Genomic DNA, 16,178 nt, shown 5'->3' with positions numbered 1-16,178 from the left:
TTTCCACAATCGTATGATTCTCAACTACCAAAGGTATGTGAAAAACAAAACATGAAGAAAGTGAAATACTAAAGCAAAAATTATTAACCTAAAACTCAAAACTGCGATGTTAAATAGCTCTGAAATTGTCATCTCCCAAATTTTAAATGTAAATAGTTTTAAATATAAAAAAGAACAACGCAATTTTGACTCAAAATCATAGTAAATTATATTTGCCTAAAATGATACGACATTCCGTTATTGATATTAGTGCAGCATTAAATGTTTGATAAGTCTATGAGAAATTTGGAATGAAATTCATAAATAAGTAATTCGGTGGTATAAAATTATTCAGCCTATATTTGGAAGCTATATTATTTATAAAGCTTATTAATGTACAATGCTCTCCCCTCCCCCCCCCAAAAAAAAATGGACTACTCTCAATAACTTTTGATCTAATGATCGAATCCCGGTCTCAATATTAAAAGTTCGAGGGGGTGACTACAAATATGCTAATTAATATAATATTCTAATTAATATGTTAATAACGTTATGAAATAAGACACACAAATGAACTTTTCTCAGAATAAACATACCTTTTTTTTTAATGGATTTGGATTTATGACAGCTAACATTTGCATGACTAAATATAAAATTTGAGCGAAATAGTTCCTGAGAATCGAATTTTAAAACTGTCGTATATTTAAAATCCATTTCTCAGGGACTATTCAACCGAATTTTCTCAAATTCGCATGTTCGTAAAATTACATATAAAAAAATTGCAAATCAAAAATTTTTCGATTGTTATTAAATTAAATAAAAAAGTAATAACAAAGATATACTAAAATTTATTTTTTGCATGGATAAATCGATTGCTTTGCATGAATTGCTCTAGATAAGCGAATTTTATAATTGTGTAGAAAATTTTTTCAATTCGCTTAAAAAGTTCTCGAGATATGGCGAAATACGCAAAAGTAAAATTAACATTAAGGAGTTCAAACTATGAGGACCATATTTCCCAGATTATGGCTACCTCCTGTATATTAGGGGACAGATATGCGAATCCATTGAAAAAAAAAAGAAGGGCATTTTTATTCAGAGAAAACACGTTTTTGTGACTGATTTTGTAACCTAAAATACCGTCTGCACCAATTAATTCGCATATTTAAAGCCACCCCCTCAAACCATTAAGATTGAGTCCTAGACTAGGAAAATTCTATGATTTGATAAAAAATTATTCAGGGTTGTCCATTTTTTTAAGAAATTTTTTTTTCTCACTGTACGCTATAAAAATCCTGTTATAATAATAAATTATTTGCTTAAATTGGAAAATATCCTGTTTTACTTTTATAAGAAACTTATCATCTAGAATTTAAAATAATTAATGAAAATATTAAATTATATATTTATTACAAACTAAGGTAAACAACGTTTAAAAGCACAAAAAATATTGCTCTTAAACGTTGTATACCTTAGTTTGTATTTTAGCACAATGGTCACCGACTTGTGTATTTATATATTTATTGCCGACTGTAAGTTTTTTTTTTAAATTAATTTTTAATTATGATTTAATTTAAATTAAAATTACGAACGTTTTTTAAAACATTAGGACGAATGTTTATCTAATTGTTTAGTATGAGTCTTTAAAATAATAGTGTTTGAGAAAAATTGCTATTCACCAAGTATTTAAAAAATTTTCCACCTAAAGATTTTATTCTTAAATTTTTGATCAATTTTTCAAACTTATCTCATATTCAATGCTCGTTTTATTATTTTTCCTATATCTAACGTATATAAAATTACTTCTAAATTTCAAGTAAACTCGTTCATATTTTTAGTTGAAAATACTTATTATCTTTATTGTTAAGCAATATTTCAGTATTAAGTCATTTGATCTTTTAGCAATAGTTTTACACTCTTTGCTGAATGAATTACGCTTTAGTTGAAACAAATAAAACAGATACACGAACTTTGATTAATGCATTTTGTTTTATTTGTGTTATAAAACTTTTGAAATTAACAAAACATACGCGTGTTTACAAAAAATATGTTCATATAACATAGTATTTTCATCGCCTCGACAAGTAACCACTTTTTTCCTGTCTTCATTGCAGCAAAATTGGTAGAATTTATCTGTAAGAAACGAAAAAAATGCATTTTATACAAAATTGTAATTATGCAAAATTACGTAAATAAAAACTTAATAAAAATACATATTAACTGTTTGTTATAATTCATAAAAAATAATGAAATTAAAATAAAGGATGGGTTAAAAATGAAATAATGATAAATATGAAATTTTTTTTCTTCTTCTCATAAGTAGTTTTTTAAATATCAGACTGTTTCTTATTATTGTTTCCAGATAGATACTTGCAAGTTTACGAAATGCATAACCGCACAATACACAGAAACACTTTATTACCTAAATGGAAATTTTGGTGTTTTTCTTCAAAGAACTCTCTTTACTAATTCAAAAACGTGGCTTAGCATTATATTGTCCCAAGCCCTTCACTAAGCTTTCTTTTTTATGGAGTTATGCTACAAGATTAAGTTATTATTTATAGAGAGATGCTTAGATTTTATAAGATCACTTAGATATTTTGCTTTCTTTAGGTAAGCGCAGGGCAAGCATTCTATCCTCTGAGCCAAGATTCGTAAATATTGGTTCAATGAGCTCTCAAGCTATTTTGTTGCTTGCGGATAGATAAAACAATTATTAGGAAAATCAACGATGTCTTTTTGAAGTAGCAATATCTTTTCTTTTGTTTCATCTTCAATTTTTATTTGTTCTTTTTTTTCTACTATCAATTCCTTCTCACTTTTTTCTTTAAAAAAGAAAAAAGAATAAAAAATCTGAGGTGGAAAATAATCTTCAGATGCTGCCATGTTGGAGGGTTTATGTTACTGGGCGTGTCGTTAAATATTTATTTACACATTATAACTCATAATTGAATATACATATATATTTATGTACTAAATTTCATTGTTGAATTTATATTTATTTACAATATGAAAATTCATTGTGATTGACGAGTAGCACTTGAAGTACATTCCTTGTTAGAGCTGATTTCAATTACACTATTTTGGTATTACATTAAAGAAATTTCGGAGCCTGTTGAACAATAATGTGGTTCAAATGTGCAGCAAACTTCGTCGACTCAGTCCATAAAATCGTACTTTTGAAGCGTGATTATATGATATTAGGGTTCAACTTTGAACGGTAACTAGAACTCAACTTACCACCTCAACCTTATTAAAGTTGCAGTAAAAATTTCCTCAATTCTATGATTTAGCGTTAAATCCATTTTTTCGAACGTCAACAATTATAAAGTCCGCTATTTTGAGGAAACTTTTTATTCAATTCAAGCTCAGTTTTATCGACATATAATTATTTGAATTATATTTTAATTACGTCAGTTTCATCAACATTATTTCATAAATTTATAAATCTACATACATATTTTAAGGACATTGTTAATACTTTTATTTGAAAAATAACGCTAGCCTATCCATAAATTACACTCAGAAAAATTAATTTAAAGTTATACAATGATATCTATATTTTGAATCATGATACGGTACAAAATTTGGTCACCTTATATGATGTTAATCATGCAGCAGCCAATGAAAATTGTGGAAAGATTATGACGTATCTCTTGATCACATGATATCGTTTTATCACGTGACAAATCAAGATTAAATATCTTTAGCTGTCATCCGTATAAAAGTTATTATAGTATAGAATTCTTAATTCTCCATCTATCTCTATTTAGCTGCATTTTTGCTGTAATAGTCTTTTCTTCTGAATATTATTCTCTGGTTTTATTGCATTTTTATTTTTAATTATTAAAATTTAAAAAGGTTAAAATTAACAATAATGTTTTTGTATTCTATGATATGTAGAGTAAACATATATGATATGATATTATTATGCAACATTTTGAGTCACCGTTTTATAATTTTATGGCAAATGATTTATATTTGGTTCTCAGTAAGTTTTTATCTTTATAATAAAATTTTGTATAACTGTCCGGACATTATACACAACTCACAAAATAAGATGTTGAAACTGTGAAAAAAATTAAGAACTACTTTAAAAAAAAAAAAAAAATTCATGAAAACCTCATGTACTCATGATTGAATATAGTGACTTGTTCAAAACTCATTTTTAAGCAAAATGGCATAAAAAAAACATTTTTTCGATTGAATTTACTTTTCTGTTCTGTATTTTTTACTAAATGTGTGGTAAAAAGAAATATAATTTTGAAAACAAGAATGTACAGCAACTGAAAAATTATACCATAATTATAAATACCGTATATTTTGGTTTTATTAATTAAAATTATGTTGTTGTTTTTTTTTAAGCCAGAAATGTTAATGCGATACAGTACGGTAATTTTACACGAATCGTTTTCCTCCGTGCAAAATTGATACACCATGCACTCATTTTAAGTAATTTATTGTTTAAACGAGATTTAATTTGAGAAACGTAGTTTGTTTAATTTGAGAAACCTGATTTTGCAGTGTATTTTTATCAAAAATATTTAAGACTTAAGTTTCTTCCAAATAACACAATCGGCGGAAACCTGAAAATACAATTTTGAAGATCTTTAAATCAAATGGTATTTAATTTTGCAGTTACATTCTATTAATGAAAAAAAATAAATTCGTGAGGTATTTCATTTGTGGGGTATTTCATTTCACAGCTGTGGGGTATTTCATTTTAAAATCATCCATTATTTTAAATGTAATATGAACTTTTACATTACGAACAAAATGAGAATCTACAATCAACGCTTGGAAAAAAATAAAGTCAAAACTACCAGAATATTGTAAAATTTACCGTTTTTTTTTTTTTTTTTTTTTTTTTTTTTTTTTTTTTTGCTCTATGGAGAACAGCAAAAAGTACGGTAATTATACCGAAGCGTTTTGGTAGTGACTTTGGTAAAATTAACAATAACATATGGTTTTATAATTTCCGATAAAATTTGGTAATTTGATAGTTAAGAGCATTGCATAAAACCATTTCTGCTGTTAAATTTAGTTTTCAGTTTTGTAGCATTTTACTAAATGTGTGGTAATAAGAACTATAATTTTGAAAATTATTTCCGGTAAACCATTACCATATGAAAGGTTAAATAACCAAATGGATTGTTTAAATAACGTTTAGTTTGGTTTTATAACCCAAATTGCGTTATTAAAAAAAAAAAAAAANAAAAAAAAAAAAAAAAAAAAAAAAAAAAAAAAAAAAAAAACAGAAATGTTATTATTATACAGCAACGGTAATTCGGTAATTTTATCAGAATATTTTTTTCCGAGAAGTATTTTCCAAATTTTATTTTTAAAACACATTTTTAAAGGTAAAGAAATTTATTAGTTGCGTTAAAAATAAAGTGAAACAGTGTACAGATAGAGCTTTAAAATAAGTATGCTGGAAAAAAAAGGGGTGGTACTTAATTTTTTTGGTACCTAGTGAAGGATAATTAAAAATATGAGCAACGTTAAATCCTGAATTACTTTCTTCACGCCAGTGTAAGCTTTTTCGGCCAGCAATTCTTATATTAAAATATTTTAGGTTTCGATTTGTCTATATAATAATACATAATTTATTATTCAGATAATAATTTTTTTTCCAATTTTTAAAAAATGTTTTTTTCCCCTAATGAACAAGAGCAGTTTTTGGCTTAACAAGAGTAAAATAAAAGTAAGTAAAAATTGCATACGTAAAACTCTAAATAAAGAGTAAGAGAAAGATATGCAATAATGAACAAAGTTTTAATCGAAATTACATGTTATTAGTTCTATATATAATAATATTAAATGTGTATACATAACATATGTTACATATGCATACATAGCATGCAATAAAACATGTATTATATTAATACATGTTTTATTGCATGCTATGTATGCATATGTAACATATTTAATGTATACATGTTATGTATACACATAATGCATTATATTAATTCTTTCAAGCTGTAACCTTATTAATTTTCAAACAGATTCAGTAAATAGGAATTAGTTTGATGTGAATTTTGGATAACAATTTTAATGTATGTAGAATTCAAGAATATTTTAAAAGTAATATTAGCAAACAATTTCTTATAAACTCATCATTATTAACATAAAATACAAAATTACGTATAAAATACATAATATTAATTTCATTTAAAATATATATTACGCATACTCCAAAATATATTCTAAAATTTCAAATACCGTTAGTAATATGGGTTAAATTAGTATTAATTGCAGCTGGCAATTTAAAAAAAATAATAATTGATGAAAATTGATGAATTTCCTAGCAATCTTTCGCTGAGAAGTAAAACTAAAGAAAATAAATAAATAAATAAAATAAAAAAAACGCTGGATATGTAATATAAAACACTTTCGACAGTAAAACATTTTCATGAAAAATCTTTCTGTAATGTTAAAGTATTACTGTGCTTTTATATATATTTTTTTAGAATTAGGTTTGTTTTCACACTCGATTTATGACAAATTTATTTATAATTTCGTTACGGAGTTCCCTGAATAACTCGCCTATTTTATTATTAAAAAAATACAAAAAAGAATTAGGTTTGCTTTTATTATTCACTAGCCGCCTAAGGCAGCCAGCTGTCCGCCACGCTGAAGGTTTTCACAAATAAAGTTTTTTAAAACATAGCAGGAAATCTGAAGATTAGTGGACAATTAAAGTGTTCCTGTCCTGCAATTTTGTCTTCATATCCAGTTCTGCTGCAGATGTGTTATAGCTCTTGAGGATGTTTGAAATTATATAGCTACAACGCTTAAGAAANTTCCCTTAAATATTGAATATTTTTTCAAAACAAAAGTCAAACTGTACTTATAATAAATTTTTTTTTAACGAAACTACAGTTAATAGTATTATATCAATGGAATTCACTGCTTGAATACTTCTTTTTTAGGAATCGTCTGCTCTTAGGATATATGCACAGCTGAGTACATAAATCATATCATAAAATTTGTAAATCAAATTTTATATACATGTCTTATAGAAAGCACGTACGATAGTGTATGCTGCATTTCAACATTAAAAAGAAACTGTGTCTTTTAAATTACATTTTCCCTTAAATATTTTTTTAAAACAAAAATCAAGCTGTACACACAACTAAATTTTTTTTTAAAAACGAAACTACAGTTAATAGTATTATATCAATGGAACTCACTGCTTGAATACTTCTTTCTTAAGAATCGTCTGCTCTTACTTACCCCACTGGTCATTTTCAACAAAGTTGAAGAATGAAAAGTTCTCTAATGAAACGAGAAAATACAGCAGAATTTCAGCAAAAAAACGACAACAGCATCATTATAACTCCGGGTCCGAACTTCCGTCTTCATTTAGCTGGAAAAGAAGAAGACGAAATTTGAACATAACAGATCGGAGAAGTTCTTTTAGGTCATTCGAAACTTTATGGAACAAATGATTCTAGAAAATAAAATATCACTCTCAGGTCCTTCATTACTGAACTAAGTAGAGATCTTCTCTATTTGTAAGAAAAGGTAAGGAAGAAAAAAAAGATCTCTTGACATTTGTAAGAACATGGAATGGAACAAGGGGGGCGCCTCCTCCCATTCCGTTTCGAACTTCCCTCTACAATAGAAAACTAGAATAGGGCGGACTCTGCCATCGAAAGAGAAATTCCCGAACGGAAGTTGAAAGAAAATGTTCTAAGCAGAAGTACCAACTGCTCAGGAAGAGAAGGTTATAACAACTTCAGTGGCTGACGCTGCTTGAAGAATTTTCACTTTCAAACATGTTTGCTTTCCTTGTTCTTGTATTAGTATAAATGGAATTTGTATAATTCAAAAATGATTTTGTTAATAACTATTGAATTTTCAGGGGTCTGTCCAGACATTTTGTAAAAGGTTCTGTTTTTGTAAAATTGTGAAAAAATTACTCGTTATTTGTGAATATAAAATAAACGTTAAGTCACACTCTTTCAACCAGGGCCCTGCTTTTGTAAATTTGTGAAAATAGGGTCCGTTATGGTAAAAAAAAAACTTTTTCAAGGAGTTTTTAAATTGTAAAGACATACAAGATTATACTCAATACTGTAAAATTATAATTAAAAAAATTAAATTTCAAAAAATAAACAGCAAATGCAGCTACTAAATTAGCGATATAACATATAAATATTTGGTATTTAGCCTATACTGCTGAACGCAGAATATTCAATTCGAACGAATAAAGGAAGAAGCGTCTGCCGTAGACAAAATTTAGTTCTTTTACAACTGTCTTTCTCCCCCCCCCCTTCCTCGGAAGGGTTTATTCGATTAACAAAACAATAATGAAGATAAACAAATTTGTAAAGGGTCCGATTAAAAGATAAATTATTTTGTGAAGGGTCCGTTTTTAAATTAAAATGTTTTGTGAAGGGTCCGTTTTTATGAAAAGATATTTTGTGAAGGGTCCGTTAATGGACCCAAATTTCTTCTAAACAGACCCCTGATAATTCAAAAATGATTTGTTAATAACTATTGAATTTTATCACATTAACTAGTATTTTTAATTTATAACTCGCAAAACTATCTTTTTACTGACGAGTTTTTATTTTAGAGGTTAGAAGAGTAAGGCTAATGACGAACGGCAAAACAATTTTTCCCCATCAAAAGTTTTTTTTAATCGAATATGATAAAAATAATTTTAAAAAAAAAACTTCAAAGTAATGTTTAGTATCGCGAAACTATGGATTCATTTTATTTTTTATTTTATTGTTCTGTATTAGTATGAACAGAATTTGTATCATTCAAAAACGATTTGTTTAATGAAACTAGTAAATTATTTATATGAGCTAATGTTTTTAACTTGTATTTCATGAAACTTTCTTTTTACTGCCAACTTATATAAGAGGTCAGAAGAGTAAAGCCAATGACACACGACATAGTAATTTTTCACCATTAAAAGTTTTTTTAATCGAAGAGAATAAAGAAAAAAAACACTTTAAAGTAATGTTTAGTTTTGCGAAATGTAGGAAACTATGATTTAATTTTATATTTTATTTTATTGTTCTGTATTAACATGAACAAAATTTCTAGAATTTAAAAATGATTTGTTTAAAACTAGCAAATTATTTATATGAACTAATATTTTTAATTTGTATTTTATAAAACTTTCTTTTTACTGACAACTTATTATAGAGGTTAGAAGAGTAAGGCTAATGACATACGGCAAAGCAATTTTTCGTCATCAAAGCCCTCTAGCAACACTTAGAGGAAACTGTTAGTTCATACAGTAGATTAAAATAGTTGACACTCAACGGAGTAGTATCTGTGTCATATTTTTATTTACTTCTGTACGATTTTATATCATGAAAGAATATTCTTTGTGACTTATTGTTTTAAAGTTGAGTTTTCATTCTTCATTTTAATAAAAATTATTGATTTAAGGTTGGATTACTAGGATTTATGCTAGTGTTTTGAAGTTTTTTACTCTGTGGATTTTAGTAGCACATAAAACTTTCAAATCAGTTCCAAATCTTTTATCTCAGATTGTAGTTATATTATTCGTAAAAACCATTTCTATCAAATTTTTATTTACTTTGTTTATTTAATTTTGTGATTGGATGTATTCTACGGTAAACAGAAATAAAGTGTTCTACATTATTAACACTTTTCCATATTTATTCTCCTATTAGTTTGAAGGTATTAATGATGCATGTCATCCATATAAAAATAAATATAAGAGGTGAGAAATTAAAATAATGGTGAGAAATTAAAATAAATCATAATTTACTTAGCAAAAGATACTTGTGTTCATTCTTTAACAACTAAGCTTTTTTAAAAGCCAAACCAAACGATTACCAAGAACTTCCTAAATTCAATTAAAAATAGTAGTTAAGCTTTTTGTCGTAGCGTGGCACTAAAAACGTATTGGCCCGACCTGTTGCCATTTTGGCACGAATTGATTAAAAAAAAAAATTTAAAAAAGCGCGTCTTTTTATACGCTCTAGCATTCGAATAGAAACTCTTATTAAATTTCTCTGTGGGAAAAAAAACACTTCGTATTTAATTTCATGTATTAATTTACGTTTCATATTAATAATATTTCATTTCTATTCAATAATTTTGGGAAGGGATGGAATATAAGAATTCATTTTTTTTTTCTCGGTTCTATGTTAGTATATGAACAGAACTTGTATCATTTTAAAATGATTTGCTTAAAACTAGAAAATTAGTTAACTAACGAATATTACTGTATATTTTCACTCACAAACTAGTATTAGCGTATATTAATCACGGTATATTTAAAACAAGTATTACCGCATATTTTCATTCACAAGTGTTTAATAACTTGAATGTAATTTGCTTTGAAATTCACGTTCTGAGAGAAATCCCTATTTAAATCATTGTTTCAAAACGTTGAAAATTTTTATCATTGTTAATTTGTTTCAAAACTTCATATCTTAGATGATGAAATTTAAGACTATTTCAGTAGAAAAATATTTTAGCTCGCAAACGCAAGTATTAACTTTTCTAGTAATAAATACCATAGTTTTTAATTTTTTAGTACTATTTATAATGTGAGGTAAGCCTGTTTTAAATAAATTTTAAAACAGAATTAAAATGTATAATTTTTTCAATGTAACGTTTAACAATTGATAGTTAAAAAATGCATTCTTTATAAAGATCAAAATTTTCAGCAAAAACCTGAGATGCAATATTTTAGTAATCGAATAAAAATTGTTTAACTACTAATTCCTTTAATTTTGTTAATAATTCTAAGATCGCTTACCAAACGTCGCTTTAAATCACAAAGCCTGCTCTTTTAAAATACAAAATGAAATCATTGAATAGATAATTTTTATGTATTCATGCATTTTATTTTAATTATAAAGGCTATGGTCCTTACGGTTTGTAACAGCAGCGAAATTTTGGTGGGAAAATACGACCTTACTCTCATAAAAAAATCCCACGTTTTAAATATAAACAGCAACAAAAAATTCCTATATTTTCCGTTATTGTTAAATTTTTTTGGGCAATGAATGCAAAAAAAAAAAAGTTTATTATTTTGAGCATTTTTACTGTTGTAACATTCCCGATTTTCGAATTATGGTTCATTTAATGTGCAAATAATAACAAATACATTTACCTCAATTCATAATTTCATGTATGTTAGCTTCATAATTTCAAGTAGTACAAATACACATATACTCTTTTATTTAACATGTGTGAAGAAAAAATAATAATTTTCGCTCGAAGAAAATAATTTTTTTTTATTTCAAAGCTATGCAGATATTTTAAATAAAATTAGTTTGAACACTCAGAGTATATTATATATAACAGGCAAAAAAATAACCAGTCTAAAACATTTATTTCCATTTATAACTTCGTGCATTAGATAATTGTGATAGATGATAGATTTAAAATATTATTATGTATTAGTAAACAGAAAAAAAAATTAATTAGAGAAGAATAATAAATATAAATAATGAAACATCACTTTTAACATTCAGAGTATTAACATATGTGTAGGGAACAAATAATATAATGTATATACAGTCCCTGGCCGAATTATTAGACGCACTAAAGATTCTACGTAAAATCTTAATTATCATGTATTATACAGCTTTATTGTTTTTACACGACTGAAACCGGTTTGCACTTGTTTACGTTCGTGTATCAATGGGTTAAATGAGACAATATATACTAATATAAATTCAACAATTGCATACATTAAACGATATATATTACAAATATAGAATATTTATTATNATTACATGTATGTTTAAATATAAAAGTATTGCATATAAACTCGTGCAAAACATGTAATTATTAAAAAGCTACAGTGCGTCTAATAATTTGATCTAATTATTACAATATACTAATATAACACCTGATATAATAAATATTCTACATTTATATAATATATCCTCTAATCTATCCAATCGTCGAATCTGTATTATGTATCGCCTAATTCAACCCATTGATACACTAACGTAAACAAGTGCAAACCGGTTTCAGTCGCGTAAAAACAATAAAGCTGTATAGTATCATCTGATAATTAAGATTTTACATAGAATCTTACTGTGGGGTCTAATAATTTAACCAGGTTCTGTGTATTGATACATAATTTAATTTATTAGATAGATTAAACGAACCATTCCAAGCGGCATTTTTTATTTCTAATTCATTCATTTTACATCTTCGGCATATTCATTTTTATTTATATTGCATTTCTTCTGCAATCTAAATTTTATCCGGGTTATAAAACAACACATATCGGCCCACTCTTTTATTAATCAAAAGCATCAGTATAATTCCAACTAAAAGTATAAACCTAGAAAGAATGTGATTGGTCAAATTTAATATATTATGATAGAATCACTACCGACACTCATAAAGTATGTTTGAATCAAGTTACGTTGCAAACTGAATCGGCGTTTATTGAATCTATGGGGAAAGTTACCACACATGAGAATTTTATCTAGCAGCTTCCGAAAACAATTCTAGAATGGCTTTTCTACAGAATTTGCAGTTTGGATGGTGCCTGGAATGAACTGTTTATCGTGGGTGGTGGGGGGTGCCAGAAGTATTCCCCGGGGGCTGTGGGAGTCACCCTGGATCACAAAACCTGAAGAATGGCTCTCCATTGGTTCTTCCATTACAGTGTAGCACATAATTGATGCTTGCTACTCATACGTTACTATAAACATGTGATGACAATTGATACATCGTTCGAATGATAGGCATAAAACAGGAATTTATTGCATTTATTTATTTATTTTGACAGTTACAATTAAAATAGTTTTATAAGTTTTGTTTTATGAGAAAAAAAAAGTTTGTTTTGATAACGGCGCGTTTGATGTATTTCATTTCATCTCTATAATCGGAAAATTGATAATCATTTTTGTTCTCTAAATAGTTTGTTACTTTTGTTATTGTAAAATCAAAATTTGTAAGGTGATTGTTCAGTTTAAAGGCCCAAAGGAAATATTTTTTTTGCGTGATTCAAGAAAAATTAGAATCAATTTAGAAAAATTTTCTGTTTAACAATTCTATTAAAGTTTGCCAAGTAAACGGCTTCATTTTTATTTCATTAAGTATTTCATAACTCATATATTATAATTCATGTACTATTTGCCATCTATTTTGTAAATTACACTCTATTTTGCTAAAATTTATTTAGCATTTATTATCATACTGTGTAGTTAACTTTCATTATTTATAATTTTTATTTAATCCCATAGTTCAGGATTCCTATACCATAATTCATAGAGTAAGATTCATAATGCATAAGTAACTATTTTTGTTTAACTTGCCGTTAGATTGTGTTGTGGGTGATTTTAAAATTTTAATTTAAACTATCCCATAATTCAGGATCGCTATACCATAATTCATAGAATAAAATTCATAATGCATTAGTATCTATTTTATAAACAATTTCTGTTTAACTTGTAGTTAGATTGTGTAGTGGGTGATTTTAAAATTTCGATTTTGATTTAAACTATGTTTTTGTTCAATTTTAAGCTCGAAAAAAAAATAAAGAAAGTAATGGTGGTTTTAAAATAAAAACAAATATTTGTTTTATTCATTTCATATTACGGAGTCTCAGTGAGGAATGTAAAAACCTTTTTTGCTAGTGATAAATTGTTTGACTTCACCCCTACGTCAACTATATTATTTTTCTCCTTAATAAATTGCTGTCGTTTTGTATTGTTAATTTAAGATTTTTCTGTTAGAAAGTCAAATATGATATAATTATACCCTAGTAAAAAATAAAATAAAAGGAGAAAGATTCTTTAAAAAAATATAAATTACTTTCAGATGAAAATTAAATATATATTTATCAATAATATAACTTATCATTGCGTCGTTTTTAAAAAATGCAACTTTTTTTCTATGTTTATTTGTTGTCAATATGCATACAAATATTTTAATCTTGAATTAGAAATAATACACCTTTTGTTTCCACTATTCCGAGCATCTTGAAAAGCAGAGCAAATTTACATTCATGATTTAAACTAATTATTTTTTAATAAACAAGTCAAATGATTAAAATCGTGATTTAAAACGATGACAATCGTGTTGAAAATTGAAATGTAGCTGAGATGAAGTTGTCAAAAATGGAAGGTTTATGAAATAAATACAATCTTGGCCATATACTATTAGGTCATCTTTAATCATATTTAGTACTCAAAAGTTGATTTCTAACTAAACATTCTCATTGCAGTATATTAGTACTCTATTTGGTTTCAAGTCAATATAAAAAGTATGTATATAACTAAAGAAAAAAAGTCTATTTTTTGTGTTTTACATAAATACTTCTTCCAATGTGTTTGAACAAGATTTAAATTATGTTATACAAGTTTTTCACAAATATGTAACAAAAGAAAAATATTTGTTGACGTAATAAAATTAAATAACAAAATAACATTTATGTCACGCCATGAATAAAATACCAATACTACACGTTAAGATACAAATTTAATAAAAATTTAGTAATTTATAGTAAATATTTCGACGAATTTAAAACAATTTTCTTTAAAAAATTTTAATAAACATAATTCTTGTTTTGTTTTTAAATAATTTTTTTAACGAAACAATAGATAATTTTACTTTAATACGTAAAAGTAGTAATAATTTCATTTAGCTCAAAAAGTTTTTTTAGTATCAGTTTCAATAAAATAATAAGTAATAAAAAGTATGCTCTTTATAGTTAAGAATATTTTTTCATCTAATAATAGAATTTCACTTATAGCATACACATTTTTAAAAAAAATGAAAATTTAAATTTACTGAAGTTATTAAAATTTTGTGTTCAGAAGAATGCAAATATGTTTAATAAAAACTAAACGCAAGCATCTTTATTATATTATGCATCACTACAAAATATTAAATTAACAAAATAATCAAAACTGTACTAGTTATTAATCTAAAGGAAAAAAAAAATTGCTGTAAGATAGAAGTATGAGAATAAAACCATCTAAAAATTAAAAAGATTATGTAATTTTGTAATTTACCTATAAGGTAAAAAAAAAATGCATGATTTACTAAACAAATACATTGGATTGGAATTGAATAGAATAGAATTCATGAAATTCAGTTACAAGAATTCATACCTAAGATTTAATTCTTGCTTTCAACTCAATGTAATTATATTCTTGCATATTAATTCAGTTACAAGAATTCATACCTAAGATTTAATTCTTGCTTTCAACTCAATGTAATTATATTCTTGCATATTTTTTCGAGTATAATCCACAGACTTCTTACAGTCTGATTCCAGCAGCGATCATGATTCTATTTGCTAACATCGGTCAGAACATCTCTCTTAGTGTTTATCTGCAAATAATCAAAACTATTATAAAATAAACAATTCTTCTTTTTAATTTTACTGAATAAACTTGAAATTCCATGTATTACTATTTCTCAACAAAAGTATAAACAATGATGCAGTAAAAACCTGTCAAGCTGACCTCCCTTGTTAATTGACCACTAGTCTAAGTAGCCTTTATTACCAAGAACCGACCTTATCCTATTTAATACAAGGCATTGACCACCTGTCTATTTTATATGTTAACCAGTGAAATAAATTAAATTTAGGAGTACTGTTGAATGTTATTCTAAGACCGTTCATAAGTTGACAAGAAAAATAAAATCGTTTTCAGGAAAATTTCTAATATATTACATTCACTTTTATTTTTCCCTGAATTTGTGAAAAAGCATTGAACGCTTTGTGGGCTTTTGTAATAAAAAAGTAAGTACAAGTAATAAAATAAATTTTAAAATGTTTAAAAATATATAATTTTAGGTTTTCTGATTGCACATATATATTCTTCTGCCTTTATATTTTGAGAAATTATTATTAACAGATATATATATATATATAAATTAAGAAAAACAATAAGTTTCATTTTCATTGTTTTGTAATTTTTTATGTTTTCTCTACATTTTGAATTAATTATGTTTTCTTACATATTTATGTTTTCATAATTATTTTATTACATAATTATGTTTTCTCTACATTTTGAACTTTTGAACAACATTATATATATATATATATATATAATATATATATTTGTTACACTCGATTTGCGCTTTTGTTTTCATATTTTGTAATCTGGCAATCATTCTGCGAAAACATTTTTAAATCATTCTTGAAAAATAACTGTCCATGTAAGTTGTTATGATTTTGCTACTCGCTTTATAGTCCCCCCTTTTTAATGTTTTTT

General features: G+C 26.1%; 1 long non-coding RNA gene across 3 annotated transcripts in view; it reads right to left on the bottom strand.

Moving 5' to 3' along the window:
- Nucleotides 1-1,949: 1,949 nt before the first annotated feature.
- The window catches only part of LOC107452460 (uncharacterized), an 18,827-nt gene continuing 4,598 nt past the window's right edge, over nt 1,950-16,178 (bottom strand). For 2 of the 3 annotated variants that reach the window (XR_011636822.1, XR_011636821.1), the window contains exons 3-5: nt 15,140-15,288; nt 7,216-7,348; nt 1,950-2,112 (exon numbers count right to left, since the gene is read on the bottom strand). This is a non-coding gene — a long non-coding RNA (uncharacterized lncRNA). Of the gene's footprint in view, nt 2,113-7,215; nt 7,349-15,139; nt 15,289-16,178 lie in introns of those variants that run through there. The other variant, XR_006226073.2, reaches the window with a different exon arrangement.

The sequence above is a fragment of the Parasteatoda tepidariorum genome, chromosome 5 (genome assembly GCF_043381705.1).
Source record: "Parasteatoda tepidariorum isolate YZ-2023 chromosome 5, CAS_Ptep_4.0, whole genome shotgun sequence".
NCBI classification, from domain to species: Eukaryota; Metazoa; Arthropoda; class Arachnida; order Araneae; family Theridiidae; genus Parasteatoda; species Parasteatoda tepidariorum.
This window is presented reverse-complemented; position numbering and strand designations above follow the sequence as displayed.